Genomic DNA, 15,596 nt, shown 5'->3' on the forward strand with positions numbered 1-15,596 from the left:
AGATATATGGATTTATGAATTCAAAACACCTTCTCTGTATTTTTTCTTATATTTTACTTTGATTTTCTCTAAGGCATTATTCTCCTAATATCTTCTTTGCTACTTTTATTTCCCCCTTGACTATGTTACCCAACTTCAGGGCTTTAAATCTACTAATGTGTGCATGAATCCCATGTTTATAATTACAACTATGACTTACTCTCAAAATGATCATTTTATAGTCTGATAAAAGTCTTTATCTAAAGGTCTCAAATTCACATCCAAAATTGAACCCATCATCTTTTCTGAAATTTTTTTCTATGCATATATTTATTTACTTATTTTTTTTAAGATTTTATTTATTTATTTGACAGACAGAGATTACAAGTAGTAGGCAGAGAGGCAGACAGAGAGAGAGGAGGAAGCAGGCTCCCCGTGGAGCAGAAAGCCCGACGTGGACCTTGATCCCAGGACCCTGGGATCATGACCTGAGCCAAAGGCAGAGGCTTTTAACCCTCTGAGCCACCCAGGCGCCCCCATATATTTATTTTTAAATGACATTGATATTGTCTTAATCATCCAAGTTTGAAATTTCTGACATAATTCAAATTTTTTGTTCTATCTGTAATCTGCCTCCCTGATATTATTCAACCCTTTCCTTCTTCTTGATTCTTATCATTTCTAGTAAATATAACATTAATGGCCAAGCTACTGTTGTGTCATTTCATTGCTTTCCCAGTCTTCACACTCTTTCAGTGAACTTAATATCCAGATGAAAAAAATTTCCATACAACACAGCTTACATAATGGTTTTTCTTCCCATTATATATTTGATGACTTTTACTTTAAATAAACAATGTGAAAATTCCCTGTCTAGAAGTTACATTCTCTCAACCAAATATCTTTCTAGTTTTGTTTCATCAAAATACACTTAAGTCCCTTGTATATGACTCATGTTATGTGTGTACTCTCAAAATAGGATAGGAAATATTAACAAAAACAACAGCAAAGTCAGTGGTTCAGTCCTCAAAAGAATCCAAGAAAGGGAAATAATCACCCAATTCTTATTTATACTGAAGAAAAAAAACTAATAGCCAAAAAATATAATTCTTGAAACAAATTTATATTATTGGTAGAGTCTTAAAAATGTGTTATGAGAATTCTCTCTTTCTCTCTCTTTTTTTTTTCTTTTTCTTTTTCTTTCTTTTTTTTTTTTCCTGTACAGGAGATGTTAGTACTTCCTCCTAGTATTACTGTTTAAATCTGTATATATAAAAAACACCGTTTAGGGGGTTCCTGGGTGGCTCAGTGGGTTAACCCTCTGCCTTCAGCTCAGGTCATGATCTCAGGGTCCTGGGATCAAGTCCCATGTTGGGATCTCTGTTGGGTGGGGAGCCTGCTTCCCTCTTTCCCTGTGACTGCATCTCTGCCTACTTGTGACCTCTCTGTCAAATAAATATATAAAATATTAAAAAAAAAAATAGGAGTCCTCCATGTGATGAAAGGATGCTGCCTTCAATCCATCTTGGAACGTTGCCTAACAGTCAGTGTTCAGAAGATAATTGGATAATTTGGATATCACCTGTGGAAATCCTATAATTTTACAGTTTTTAAGTAGCAACAACAGCTCTCAATCACACTTGCGACTGCTTTCAAATAATCAGATTTCATGGAAATTAAACTGAAGGGAATTTTGGTATTTTCAATAAAAACCACAAATTTGAGCATTGTATTTTATTACATAATCATCATTTTAATTCACTTTTTAATATCATATAAAGTTAAAGCCTTATGATTAAATCTTGAGAAAACAGTGTATTATAATAAGAAGTACAGCACAGCCATTGAGAGTTTCAAGTTTCTTAGATTAGATATATTTCCTTTAATAATTTATCATCAATTTAACATCTCAAATTGTGCCTAATATGTGCATGTTTAGTATATTTTTGATTTTCTACATCTTACTCTCCTAGCTCTCCATTTTCATTCTAATTACTGGGATAAAATGCTGCTTCCATATGTAAAACACCAGAGTCAGTGAGGCAAGGTTTGCCTTATGGTAAAACTCCACTGAAGGCAAACCATTTTCTTCTTCCATGAGAGCTATGCTGCCACATATATTTTTTTAATTGTAGCAACTTTTTGCTCTAACTAGATTATGTTTAGATAATTCTCTCCATTTGATGTGACAGTTTTCTAAATTGTTTTTCCATTCAAACCTTAAGCTCTGCCAACAAATATGAAGTGCCAGGAATAAGTGACAACAACGCATAGAGCCAAATACTACTGGTTTCAATAAAGCAGTACTTGCAAATACATAGTAAGCAATTATCAAATATTTTGGTACTGCCATTCTGTGATCTCAATCCACAATTTTCCTTAAATAGTACATATATCCAATATACATAAAACAATTTCTTCCAAGGTGTCCTTGCAGAAATGTGTTCCAAATGGCATTTAATCACAGGTGCCAAGAATGAATCCATACTGTGCTCTGTGTGCAGACATTAGATCATCTGCTAACGAGCTGTCAAATTTTTTACTACATAAATATTATGGCAAATAGTAACTTATTTGGAAAAAATACAAAAGGAAAACTAGTTTGGGGCATTTGGGTGTCTCAGATGGTTAAGTGTCTGCCTTTGGCCCAGTTCATGATCTCAGGGAACTGGTAGTAGGACCCATGTTGGGAATCTCTGCTCAGCGGGGAGCCTGCTTCTCTTCTCCCTCTGCGCCTCTTCTCACTCTTGTTCTCTCTCTCTCTCTTACACTCTCTCTCTCTCAAATAAATAAATAAAATCTCAAAAAAAAAAGGAATAACTAGTTTAATACAAGGTTAAGGTCAACTGTATGTGTCATAACAGAAACTAAGGGAGAGTTTTCTTTAGAATACACTTTATCATATACTTGTGTTGTTTCTAGCTAAGGAAAAGGAAAGCTTATTTTTCTATGTATTTGGTTTTAAATTTATGACTATAATCATAAAACTTTATTCAAAAATGTTTGTCTGGAAGGCAAAAAATTGTGCAGGACAAAAAAAATATATATATATATACCTATGTATGTGAAGGTGTATGTGTTTATGCATACATACATGTAGGTAAATTTATAACCGTAAAGAGGGATAGATGGTAGATTTATATTCATTTATATGTGATGTTTGGCTAAATTTATATGTAAATAGACATATTTACTTATATACATACATGCATACATGTTAGTGTGTGTGTGTGTGTGTGTGTGTGTGTTGTCCTAGTATTTGGATATTTTGAGATTTTCTCTCTCTTTTTTTAAAATATTTTATTTATTTATTTGACAGACAGAGATCACAAGTAGGTAGAGAGGCAGGCAGAGAGAGAGTAAGGGAAGCAGGCTCCCCGCTGAGCAGAGAACTGGATGCAGGGCTCGATTCCAGGACCCTGAGATCATGACCTGAGATGAGATCATGACCTGAGATCATGACCTGAGCCAAAGGCAGAGGCTTTAACCCACTGAGCCACCCAGGCACTGCCGATTTTCTCTTTTTTTAAAGATTTTATTTATTTGTTTGACAGAGAAAGAGAAAGAGATCACAAGCAGGCAGAGCGGCATAGGCAGAGGGAGAAGCAGGCTCTCAGCTAAGCAGGAGCCCCACGATATCACAGGAGCCGGGGATCATAACCTGAGCCAAAGGCAGACATTTAAGGGCTGAGTCACCCAGGTGCCCTGATATTCTGAAATTTTTATACAAGCGATTACTAAGCATATAGTTCCTTAATCTATATTCCAATAAGAGAATAAAGCAAACAATCCAGTTTGGTATTTCAAATTTTATTGCACAAAGAGGAAGAGAATACCTCTATTACTTCAAACACAAGATAGTATCTTTAAAGTTATCAGATTAAAAAACAATGAACTGTGAAATCCTTCGGTGTTTCACCCAGTATCTAGCTGATTTTCCCTATTTACTAAGACCACTATGATTAAATTAGAGCAAAAAACAGTATATTTGAGGTTGAAGATTCAGCATCTTATTCTTTGATACTATTAATCTTTATTCTTTACACTGTAACTGAACCAAATTTAAGGAAGGGTAAAAAAGAGTAAAAAAGAATAGTTTAAAAATTATAGAACAAATATTCAAGGAGCTTTTAGAAATTGGAAGCATGGTTTGTAGGTATATGAAATTAATTTTCAATGTTTTTTGTCTCCTGGTAAGACAGAGTGAATTTAAATACTGCAAATATAAACCTAAAGAAACACAATTAAGCAATCATAAAAACACATTTGCAAGTGCTATGTAAAATTAATCAGCTGTTTAGATTGCTAGTTGATGGGATTATTTCCCTTTTCTGAGAAACATGTAAAAATATTAATCCAAATACCTTGAATTTGGGGGGAGTTCAAATTCAAAACAGAGTTCACTATGTTTCTGATAGTACTTCTAGCTTTGTGTCTCTTTATAAAAGATTGTATAATTTGCTTCTGCTTTATTTTAGTATGCAAATTTTGATATGAAAGACAAAAATGCAAACCACTCTTAAAATGTTTTAATTGTCACATACTCTTTAATTTAGAAAATGTTTAACTTGTAAGGGTTAATAAAACCATGTGAGGAGAATAATTATTATTCAATAATTCGTGACTCACTCATATAGAAAACATAATAGAACTTGAAAATATCACATTTGAAAATATTACCTAGCATTCCTAAATATTTAGCTGTTCTATGTACATTTAGTATTTTAATTGAAAATGTATATTCAAGAAACTATCTACTCTATTATGGTAAATAATTTAAAAACAAGCAGGATTTTTTTTTTTTTAACAGAAACGTGTCACCTTTAGGTGAGTATGTTTTATTTCATTTTTGTTTGATTTGTTGGTTGGTTGTCTCTGAGATGGTAGGACAGTGTTACTGACAGGCTATATATAGATATGAGCACCACATTTAACATTAATAAAATGCTTTTAATTAATTAGAAAGTATGCTTCTTAATAAATTGCTCAATTAACTAAGAAATATATTAAAATTACTACATATTTTATTTTTTTTTAATTTTATTTATTCGTTTGAGAGAGAGACACATAGAGAGAGTACAAGCAGGGGAAGAGGCAGAGGGAAGGGGAGAAGCAGACTTCCCACTGAACTGGAAGCTCAACATGGGGCTCAATCCAAGGACCCTGGGACCTGAGTCGAAGGCAGACACTTAACCATCTGAGCCACCCAGGCTATTACTATATGTTTTAGTGTTTGACATACACTGTAGTATTACCAAAATTTTCTAAATATCTGTATGTTCATGAGAAAATATATCTTTCTCCCTCTTAATCTAAGAATAAAATGAAGTTTTGCATATCAACTTTTTAAAGTGGTTGAAAATATGACTAGGAAAGTAATCAGGGAATTTCATAGAGATACATCTTTTAGGAAGGAAAAAACAGCAAAACATTACAATAATTTGGTATGAGATGCAGTGTCTCAGATAACAAGATCGTAAATGTAAACCCATAATCTTTTCCAACAACCTAAGAGAAAGTACTATGGTAAAAATACCACACAGTTTATTCAAGGAAATATATATTCTTTTAAGCAACTTGAATTTCTCAATATCTTTGACAATGTACCTGTGTCCATGCAACAAAATGTGAAGAATATAATAAATAACAGCAAATTTCTTCTGATCTCCAGAGGTTTAGTCAAATGGAGTAATCAGAAAGAGCTGACATGAAACAATCGTCATCTGTTATTATTGTTTTTAAGCCAATCTGCTTGTGGACATTCTGCATTTACTGACAAAAATTAAGTTAAAACAGGCAAAATTGGGGTGCCTGGGTGGCTCAGTGGGTTAAGCTTCTGCCTTCAGCTCAGGTCATGATCCCAGGGTCCTGAGATAGAGCCCCACATGGGGCTCTCTGCTCAGCGGGGAGCCTGCTTCCCTTACTCTCTCTCTGCCTGCCTCTCTGCCTACTTGTGATCACTGTCTGTCAAATAAATAAATAAATAAGTCTAAAAAAAATAAAACCGGCAAAATTAGCTGAATTAGTGAGGATTTAAAAGTGCTATAATTGGCAGTTCATTTTGAGGATTTGAAGTACTCAATATTTGAAATTTGTGAAATGTAAAAATTATTTTAAAATATCACCTTAAAGCAAAACAAATACATATTGTATTAGAAAATTATAAAATGAAGAAGAAAAACTATCCAAAAATCCAACCTCTCATGCATACTGATTATTCAGATTTTATATAATTGTATACTTAAAATGTTTCTGTATATTTCTCATGTACATATCTAAATTCTCTACTATTTTTTTACTAAAATGAATTTATACTGTATAAGTTATTTAGTAACACAATTCAATGATTATATCACATAAATGCATTATAGAACAATGTATTTAAGAATTACTTGTCGGTTAAGCGATCAACTTGGCTTCCGCTTAGGTCCTGATCTCAATCAGGGTCCTGAGTTAAGAGCTCCATCGAGGCTCTGTGCAAGGGCCTAGAGCCTATATAAGATTTCCTCTCTCGGGGCGACTGGGTGGCTCAGTGGGTTAAGCCGCTGCCTTCGGCTCAGGTCATGATCTCGGGGTCCTGGGATCGAGCCCCGCATCGGGCTCTCTGCTCAGCAGGGAGCCTGCTTCCTCCTCTCTCTCTGACTGCCTCTCTGCCTGCTTGTGATCTCTCTCTGTCAAATAAATAAATAAAATCTTAAAAAAAAAAAAAAAAAAGATTTCCTCTCTCTCCTTCTGTCCCTCCCCCTCCCTCCTCTGCACAGATGTGTGTGCTCTCTCTCTCTCCAAAAAATAAAAATAAATAAAATAAAACAAAAATAAAAGAATTACTTGGGCCATTATAAACATACTTGTGCATATACCATACAAATATGAATTTAATACAAATGTGAATTTAAAAACTCAGTATTGAGGGTGACTAGGTTGGTTTTCACAGTTATTTTCAGCCCTCTAATTAGATTTAATTTTAGAACTCACTAGTGTTTTTTTTTTATAAACATTTTTATAAGGAAACTTTACTACCAGTTAGATGGAAATGTTATTCTAAACTATTAAATATTATGTAAGAATAATTATAAAATAAACCATCAATCAAGAATAAATAGATCTCAAGAAAATAAAACCATATAGATATTTATGAATTAAAAACATATTTTTTGCAGGTTCTACAAATAGACATAAATTTATACAAAACATGCCCATCTGGTTACACTTGATACATGATTATTGTTTTACATTTTTTACAGATTGTTTCTAAACTTGGATGTGTATTATAGCTACATTTGAAGCTTCAAGAACACCTGAAGCTACTTTCAGGCAAAGATTCCAGTTTAATTGGTCAGAGGCATAACATGGGTACTTGGGTTTTAGAAATGTTTCCTGCTATAATTTTTAATGTAAAGCCAGAGTTAAGAGCCACAGACTTGCATCTTCAGGAGCATGGAGAAATCTAATTTTGCTCTCTCACATTGATGCAAAGAAATGTTCTTCATGTGTCCAGATATTGGAGTAAAGGTACAATTTCCCTATAAAACATTCCGTGTTTCCACTAGCATTTTTTAATTGGGTAGACATTTAAAATCTTATTTATATACTTCAAGAGGAATATTTATATTTTCCTTTTCAGAACTGTCATGAGTATTGGCGTACAAGCGCCTAACTTCCAATTTAGCCTAAAGCAATTCTGGCTTTAAATAGTTCCTTGAATGACTTCTCATCAAAGATGCAAAAGTTCAATGGGAAAAATGAAGGTACTTTTAGGTTAGAAGAAGCACCTGGAAATAGAAATTTCTCCATTAAATTACAAGTAGATCTAATGGAATCTCTCGGACCAAGGATTATTGTAGATTTTGCATTTTAAATTTAGAGTATTGTATAGCTAGTAGAATATAGAAAAATCTATAATCCATACACACGTGTAAGTATACTTACTCAAATAAATACATATGTTTCATATGTTTCAAAAACACATTAACAGGAAATACCTGTTCATTTTTCTAGGCAAATGTAGTTCTAGAAGCTTTTTATTTATATTAGCAAGGTAAATTTTTTCCCATAATTCTTTTACATAAACCTAATACTTCTTTGCACACATTTTTTTAATTCTAAATAATTTTCTTAAAATAATAATATTGAAGAGGATTACATTTTAAAACTATTGAACCATATGTATAGCTATTCTGAAAATAAGTAATTTTATTTAGATTTTTAATTTTTTGAAACAAGTAATTTTAAATTGCTAGTGTTCAGAAAATGAAACTGATAATCACTTGCTACAAGACTGCTGTTTTAATAGTATTTTACATTAATAAGAAAACATATTTTTTGTGAATAAAAATCCAAAGAATTTTACTCTCTAAACTATGCACTGCAAGAAGATCTTAGATATCATAAATATTATTAATAATTTGTTCTGTTGTTTTTTGGCATATGTTTGGCAAAGAATAGTAGTCCAAGACTTTGAAGTGGGAATGTATGATTTCAGAGATCTTTCACAGGTGTTGAAGCTGTATGGGCCTCAGATGTTCTTAAAGATCTGAGACAACAGAATTTCTCTCCAAACCATTAAAGTTTGAAGAGCAACTGAACAGATGTTCATTCTTTCATTTAATATTTCAGACAGCTGCATAACGGCACTGTGTTGTTTTTTCACTTTTTTTTTTATAACATTTAAAAACTAAACTTGGTTTAAGGTCACTTCTGATGACAGTTTGAACTGGTCTGACAGCTGTTTAAATGTTTTTGACATCTGTGTGGGAAGATAGAATTCCTATCTTTCTTCTGCCTGAATTGATGCTACATATTTTTTAAAATAATTTTTGTTCTTTAACAAAGTCAGCAGAATAATATTATATTAGAATATATAATTATAATAGAATAATTCACTCAAAGGTGGTAGATTTGGGTGTGTGCATACCTGTGTATAGTCTTTGCCTTTGTAATTTATCACCCCTAAACAAGGGACACATAACTTTCCCAGAACTTGTATAATATAAATTTCTCATATGTAATTAAAATTAAAAGGGTTTATTTCATTCATACTTTATGAGCTATAAAACACTATTGCTTATAAAAAAGAATTCCCAGCTGTTCAGTGTCAATTCCCCCAAGAGGTATAGCAGATGGAAAGCACAAGTATATTAAATGTAATCTGTGCAATAACCTTAAATATACATGCAATTTTAGAGATTAGTCTGAATATTTGCATGAAAGACCTATGGAATGCCCAGATCTCGTCTGGCTGGAATCTTTTCCTCATGGCTTTGAGTTTTGTGTGGGAAACTACAAGGCCTCTGGGGATGTTTTCAAGTCCTCTGCATACCTGAGATCTGAAATTATCCATGGGGACATATTTTATAGCAGATGACAGACAAGAAAGAAAAAAATCTGAGCGTTTGAGGCTTAAACCAAATCACAGGGAGTATCAGCACTATATTTTACCTCAGAGTAAGCAGAAATAAACCGTGGAAAAGCAACATGTGACAAAACAGGGTGTAGCAAATATATGCTTCTAGATTTTTCTCTGGAGAACTTGAAACTATTTTGCTAAAGGTCTGTGCATGGCTGTACCTATAGAGCTAGAAAGGACGACCTTAAACAGGCCTGGATTCCTGGTGGTTGAGGGTGAAAGTAAATCACCTGGCCCTTAAGGGACCAAGAACCTATAGATAAATCTTAAGAGACACTGAGCACCCTTAGAAACTACCATTGGTAGCCATATATCTGGAAGGCATGGACTTATATCTCATTAAAATAGTTGTTGGTGTCTATTATTATTCACATAACAATACATTACGCTACTTAGCAGGCACATATAATGTAAGAAAACCAATGTTTAATTTCAGTGGTAGCCAACACAATTTATGTCAAATTGTCTCAATTTTAGATATAGAATATCTAAATCTTCAAAATCTTAATGAACTTATCCAAGCTCTTGTGGCCAAAAAGAAGCAAACAGGTTATTAAATTTCATATTTAATTCCAAAGATTTCTTTCTTTCTACCAAAGCTGTCATTTTACTTTCCTCAATAACAATACCTCATTGTTCAGCAGTCATTCAACAATATTCAGTTATATTTGAAGATCATGATATTTTATTCATTGACTGGAATTTATTTGCCAAGTAAATAAAAAGCATCAAATCTTATATGTACTTAGAATACCAAAGAACCACAAAAATGATTTAATTGAAATCACTTATTTTCTGGATAAAAAAACTGAGGCCAAAGTCATCTATATAATTAGTTGCAATGGAGGAGAAAAATACTAGTTTTTAGGGCTAGAGTCCTTCCTCAAAATGACAAATTGGCAGATGTTAGAGAGTGTAGTAAAAGTCCAAGATAAGCCACTCAGACTGGGAACGTAAAATGCTTTGTTGAAGTTCTAGATATTTAATAAGTTAGTGTGATTTTTAGCAGCCTCTTCTTCATGGTCTGGCCACAGTGGTGACTCTTTTAAATCCTTTAGTTCCTATTTATTTTCTCTTAAGATTTTATTTATTTATTTGACAGAGAGAAAGAGAGAGGGAACACAAGCAGGGAGAGTGGGAGAGGGAGAAGCAGGCTTCCTGCTGAGCAGGGAGCCTGATGAGGGTCCTGGGATTATGACCTGAGCTGAAAGCAACCACTTACCGACTGAGCTACCCAGGCACACACATTTCGTTCCTATTTAAACAGAATTTCTTAAAGCAAGTCTTTTCATTGCTGTTTTGTTATTAAGCAAAATACACCATGATAGGGAAACTAAAATTTTGTAAAGGTTTATTTTATTTACATTCAACAATCATTTATTTAGCACCTGAAATCTGCCAGGCCCCATGCTTAGAGTCAAAAAAGAGAAAAAGGAAAGAAAACAATAAGGGGGAAAATGACAGTTTCTCTGAAACGTGGTGTGAGAGTTTTTGTTTTTGTTTTTAAACTTAAAAATAATAATGAGTCACCAGGGATTTGCATTTCTTCTAGGTATTTATTTCAAAGAAATGAACTTATGTTCATGTGCAAACCTAAACACAAATGTTTTAGAGTGACATTATTGATAATTGCCAAATCCTGGAAACAACTTAAATATGCATTAATGGATAAATGAATCAGCAAACTGTGTTACATCACTCAGTGGAATATTATATAGCCGAGACATGAACAATTCTTGATAGCATTATGCTAAGTCAAAGAATCCACACTCAAAAGGTGATGCACTCTATAATTCTATATGATTGACATTCTAGAAAAGACAAAAGTGTGGGGACAGAATGAGAGGATTCTTTGGGGTGTTGGAATTGTTCTGTTCTTTTTGCCTGTAGTTGTGGTTACTAGAATCTATGCATGTATAAAAATACAAACAATTGCATATTAAAAAGTCATTTTATACTATATAAATTAAAATTATAACAGTGATATTTTCTAATACATGGGGATGTATTTTAAAATAATATCAATAGAAAATATTTCAATAATTACACTTATCTTTTTTGTTAAATATATTTCATAAAACACATTTTAATATAGTTAATACACAAATTATTCTGCTAGAAGAGGCAGTCAGCCTAGACAAATGCTTTTCCTTCTAAAAGGTATTTGATAACTAAGAATTCATCTCTTGACTTATTGCATTCTGAAATTCTTTCTGTCAAGTTAAATGATTCTTCAGAGAATGAAATTATTTGCTACCAATATTATAGAAAATACTTTGAAAACTCATAGTAATGGGCAAGACAGCAGATAATAGAAGTCTTCTTCATTTAATGGCGGCCAAATCAATATAAAGTTGAGGTCACCGCAGTCAGTAATAAGAGCTGATTCAGAAAGACAGCTACTTACCACCACAGGTAGAATTCAGACAGTTGTGTTATGCTCTACAGATGGCTAAACCATTTATAGCAGTAATATTCACACCTTTAAATGAGAAAAGTGAACTCCACAACCTGAGATTTGGAACATTATATGGGGGAAATTGCTGCAATGCAACTCTTGTTTTAAAAATAAAAGGAAAAGTAGGAAAAACAATAGTATACATTTTAAATACATCTTTTCAATTTACCTAAAACCATTATAGGTAAGAAGAACAAATTAATGCTCCAGCTAGTATCTCTATTCTATATTCATAAAAAGCTGCTTTAAATTAATTTACTACATTGAACTGAACATTCTTAAGACATAAATGAACAGTGTATCTTTTGTATTTCATACATTCAAGTAGAGTGAATTTAGATAATGTTAACATTTTTTAATAAGTATATTATTTGATTAAAAAATAAAACAACTTGTGTTTCCCCAGCTTACCAGTCTTGGAGCTTTGGTTACTTTTAAGGAATTAGAATCATTTCACCAGCTTCTCCATTTCAGTAATATCCTTATTTCACCAAATTGTGAAGGAATGCTTTTCGAGCATTATTTCTCCCCATCTGCATCAAATTTCCACTACATATGTAATTATTGAATTTTTATTTTATAAAATCCAAAATGTGTGGGAGAATGCTAACGGGTTTTGTGTACCTAAGTGATTGCATAAATATATTTGGTAAAGTGTTTGCACATGAACAAATTTTGTTAACCTTAAAGAAAGTTCTCAGATTTGGATATTTGTTGGAGATAATGACCTCATAGCATCGTTTGCAGTTTATTTATGAAGTAATTGAGTAAATCACCTGTTAAACAATTCTCCAAAATACTATTTTATAGAAATGTAGGTACCATATTTGGAAATTTACCCAATTAGAGTAATATAACTTATTCTACGATGTTTCCATGTTAAATTTAAATTTCAAATACCATTTTTGAAAAGCACAAATCATTGTTGTCCATAAAAGTCTAATGATTTCTACTTAAAAGCATTTTTTACTTCAGTGGGGAGTTTATGTTGTATTATCCTAAGAAAAGAAAAGTCACCTCATAGAGTTTCAAGAGTAGGCTAGATTAGAGGAGGCTACTTCCCCCCCCCTTTTTTTAAAAGATTTTATTTATTTATTTGACAGAGAGAGAAACCACAAGTAGGCAGAGAGGCAGGCAGATAGAGAGGGGGGAAGCAAGCTCCCTGCTGAATAGAGAGCCCAATGTGGGGCTCGATCCCAGGATCCTGGGATCATGATCTGAGCTGAAGGCAGAGGCTTTAACCCTACCTACCTAGGCACCCTTCTCCCCCTTTCTTTTTTTGAGGAAACCTGAGCACCACTAGCAATGCAGTAATATTGGGAAGAAAAAAAAAAAGATATATGAGATACGGAGGAGATAGAATAAACAGAACTATTGATTAAAGAGCTGTTCAGGATGATTAAGAAGGGTGAGTCAGGTGGGGAGAGAATGAGATAACATTTGGATGGGAAGTAAAATTTACTTTAATGGAGTATGCATTTGTTCTATTTGCTATATTATTTCCAAAGAAAGATTAATATGCATTGTCTATCATTTTGTGCTGGGAGTCCAAATGCATTCTTATTGAAATCAGAGATGGAATTAGAGGGTATCATGCTTAGCGAAATAAGTCAATCAGAGAAAGACAACTATCATATGATCTCCCTGATATGAGGGAGAGGAGATGCAACATGGGGGGTTGAAGGGGTAGGAGAAGAGTAAATGAAACTAGATGGGATTGGGAGGGAGACAAACCATAAGTGACTCTTAATCTCACAAAACAAACTGAGGGTTGATGGGGGGAGGGGGTTGGGAGAGGGGGGTGGGGTTATGGATATTGGGGAGGGTATGTACTATGGTGAGTAGTGTAGTAGTAGTAGTAATAGTAGTATGCTGTGAAGTGTGTAAACCTGGCGATTCGCAGAAAAAAGAAAGGATGAATACCCAAGTTTTGTAGCAACATGGACGGGACTGGAAGAGATTATGCTGAGTGAAATAAGTCAAGCAGAGAGAGTCAATTATCATATGGTTTCACTTATTTGTGGAGCATAACAAATAGCATGGAGGACAAGGGGAGATGGAGAGGAGAAGGGAGTTGAGGGAAATTGGAAGGGGAGGTGAACCATGAGAGACTATGGACTCTGAAAAACGATCTGAGAATTTTGAAGGGGTGGGGGGTGGGAGGTTGGGGGCACCAGGTGGTGGGTATTGTAGAGGGCACGGATTGCATGGAGCACTGGGTGTGGTGCAAAAATAATGAATACTGTTATGCTGAAAAAATAAAAAATTAAAAAAAAATAGTAGTTCTTAAACTCCTCAATAGCTTTTATCAAAATTTTTGTTTCTGCCTATAGAATACTGTTATCACCAAAATATCACTAGAAATGACATCCTACTCTTCACTAGAGCATTAAGACAATTATCTTAAGCAAGAAAGTTAACAAAGTTTCTTAACCACTATGACACTTACAAGGTAAATAACTGATACTGATGTTTTCTTCAATATGCAAACCAAAGTTTCAAAAATAAAACAAAATGCATTCTTAAATTAATGGATTCCATAAGATTTTACCTTTCTTTACAGGTATATTGTATATTTTATATCGATTTATAAATATATTCAGAATAAAAATCTGAATGTTATAGTGGGACCATTTTATTAGCACTAAGATGATTTAGGGACAAAAATGTGTATATCAACCTGTATCCCAGAATATTTACTTCTACCTTATCTCAAACCCTATCCACCTATAGAATACCTTTCACCAATCAAAATGAAGTTCAGCCCATTATTCAAAATTAAATGTAAATATTTTTTATTTCTCTTATAGCATATTGTAACTATTATGTTTGTTGTCTTTAGTGTACTAATCATGACATATTCCACCTTATTTTCAACATGCACTAGTAATTGCTTATACATTAATACAAAAACAGCCACAGACTGCAAGAAAATTTGTGGAAGAAATATCCGATAAAGACTGTTATTCAAAACATAAGAAGAACTCTTAAACTCAATAATAATAAATCAAACAACCTGATTTAAAAATGGGCCAAAGATATTAAAAGACACCTCACCAAAGAAGACATACAGATGGTAAATAAGCATATGAAAAGATGCTCCACATCATATGTCATTAGGGGAATGCAAATTATAACAATAATGAGATATCATTACAGTTGTGCCTCTTGGTACTTACCCACAAGACTTGAAAACTTATTTCCACACAAAAACCTGTGCAGGGAGAAACATACCACTCTGATGGGGAATATTAATAATGGCAAGGCTGTGCGTGTGTGGGTGCAGCAGGCAGATCGGAAATCTCTGTACCTTCCTCTCAATTTTGCTGCAAAATGAAAACTGTTCTAAAAAATAAAGTCTATTAAATAAAAAAAGCCTTTCTATGTACAGAAGAGTAGAATAAATTGAACAGCAGAGCATCAAAAAATAGTAGATTGTACAACTAAAACTAATATAATACTTTATAAGTTAATCATGCTTGAATTAAAAAAAATAGTATAGATCATAAACTGATAAGGTATTCTCTTTAAGACACCCAAAATATGTTATTTGTAAATGAATAGAGATTGGAGTAGAATATTATACTCATATACATAGATATTCATCTTCATCTTTAAAGCATTATTGTTGAATATAATCCCCTTCTATAATTTATCATACTTTTTTTATAAAATATGTACTTGAATTTTAATATAATTTAACCATACATTAATTTTCCATTTATCCATTAAACTGCTGTGATCAATGTCCTC

Source organism: Lutra lutra, chromosome 2, assembly GCF_902655055.1.
Source record: "Lutra lutra chromosome 2, mLutLut1.2, whole genome shotgun sequence".
In the NCBI taxonomy this organism is placed as follows: domain Eukaryota; kingdom Metazoa; phylum Chordata; class Mammalia; order Carnivora; family Mustelidae; genus Lutra; species Lutra lutra.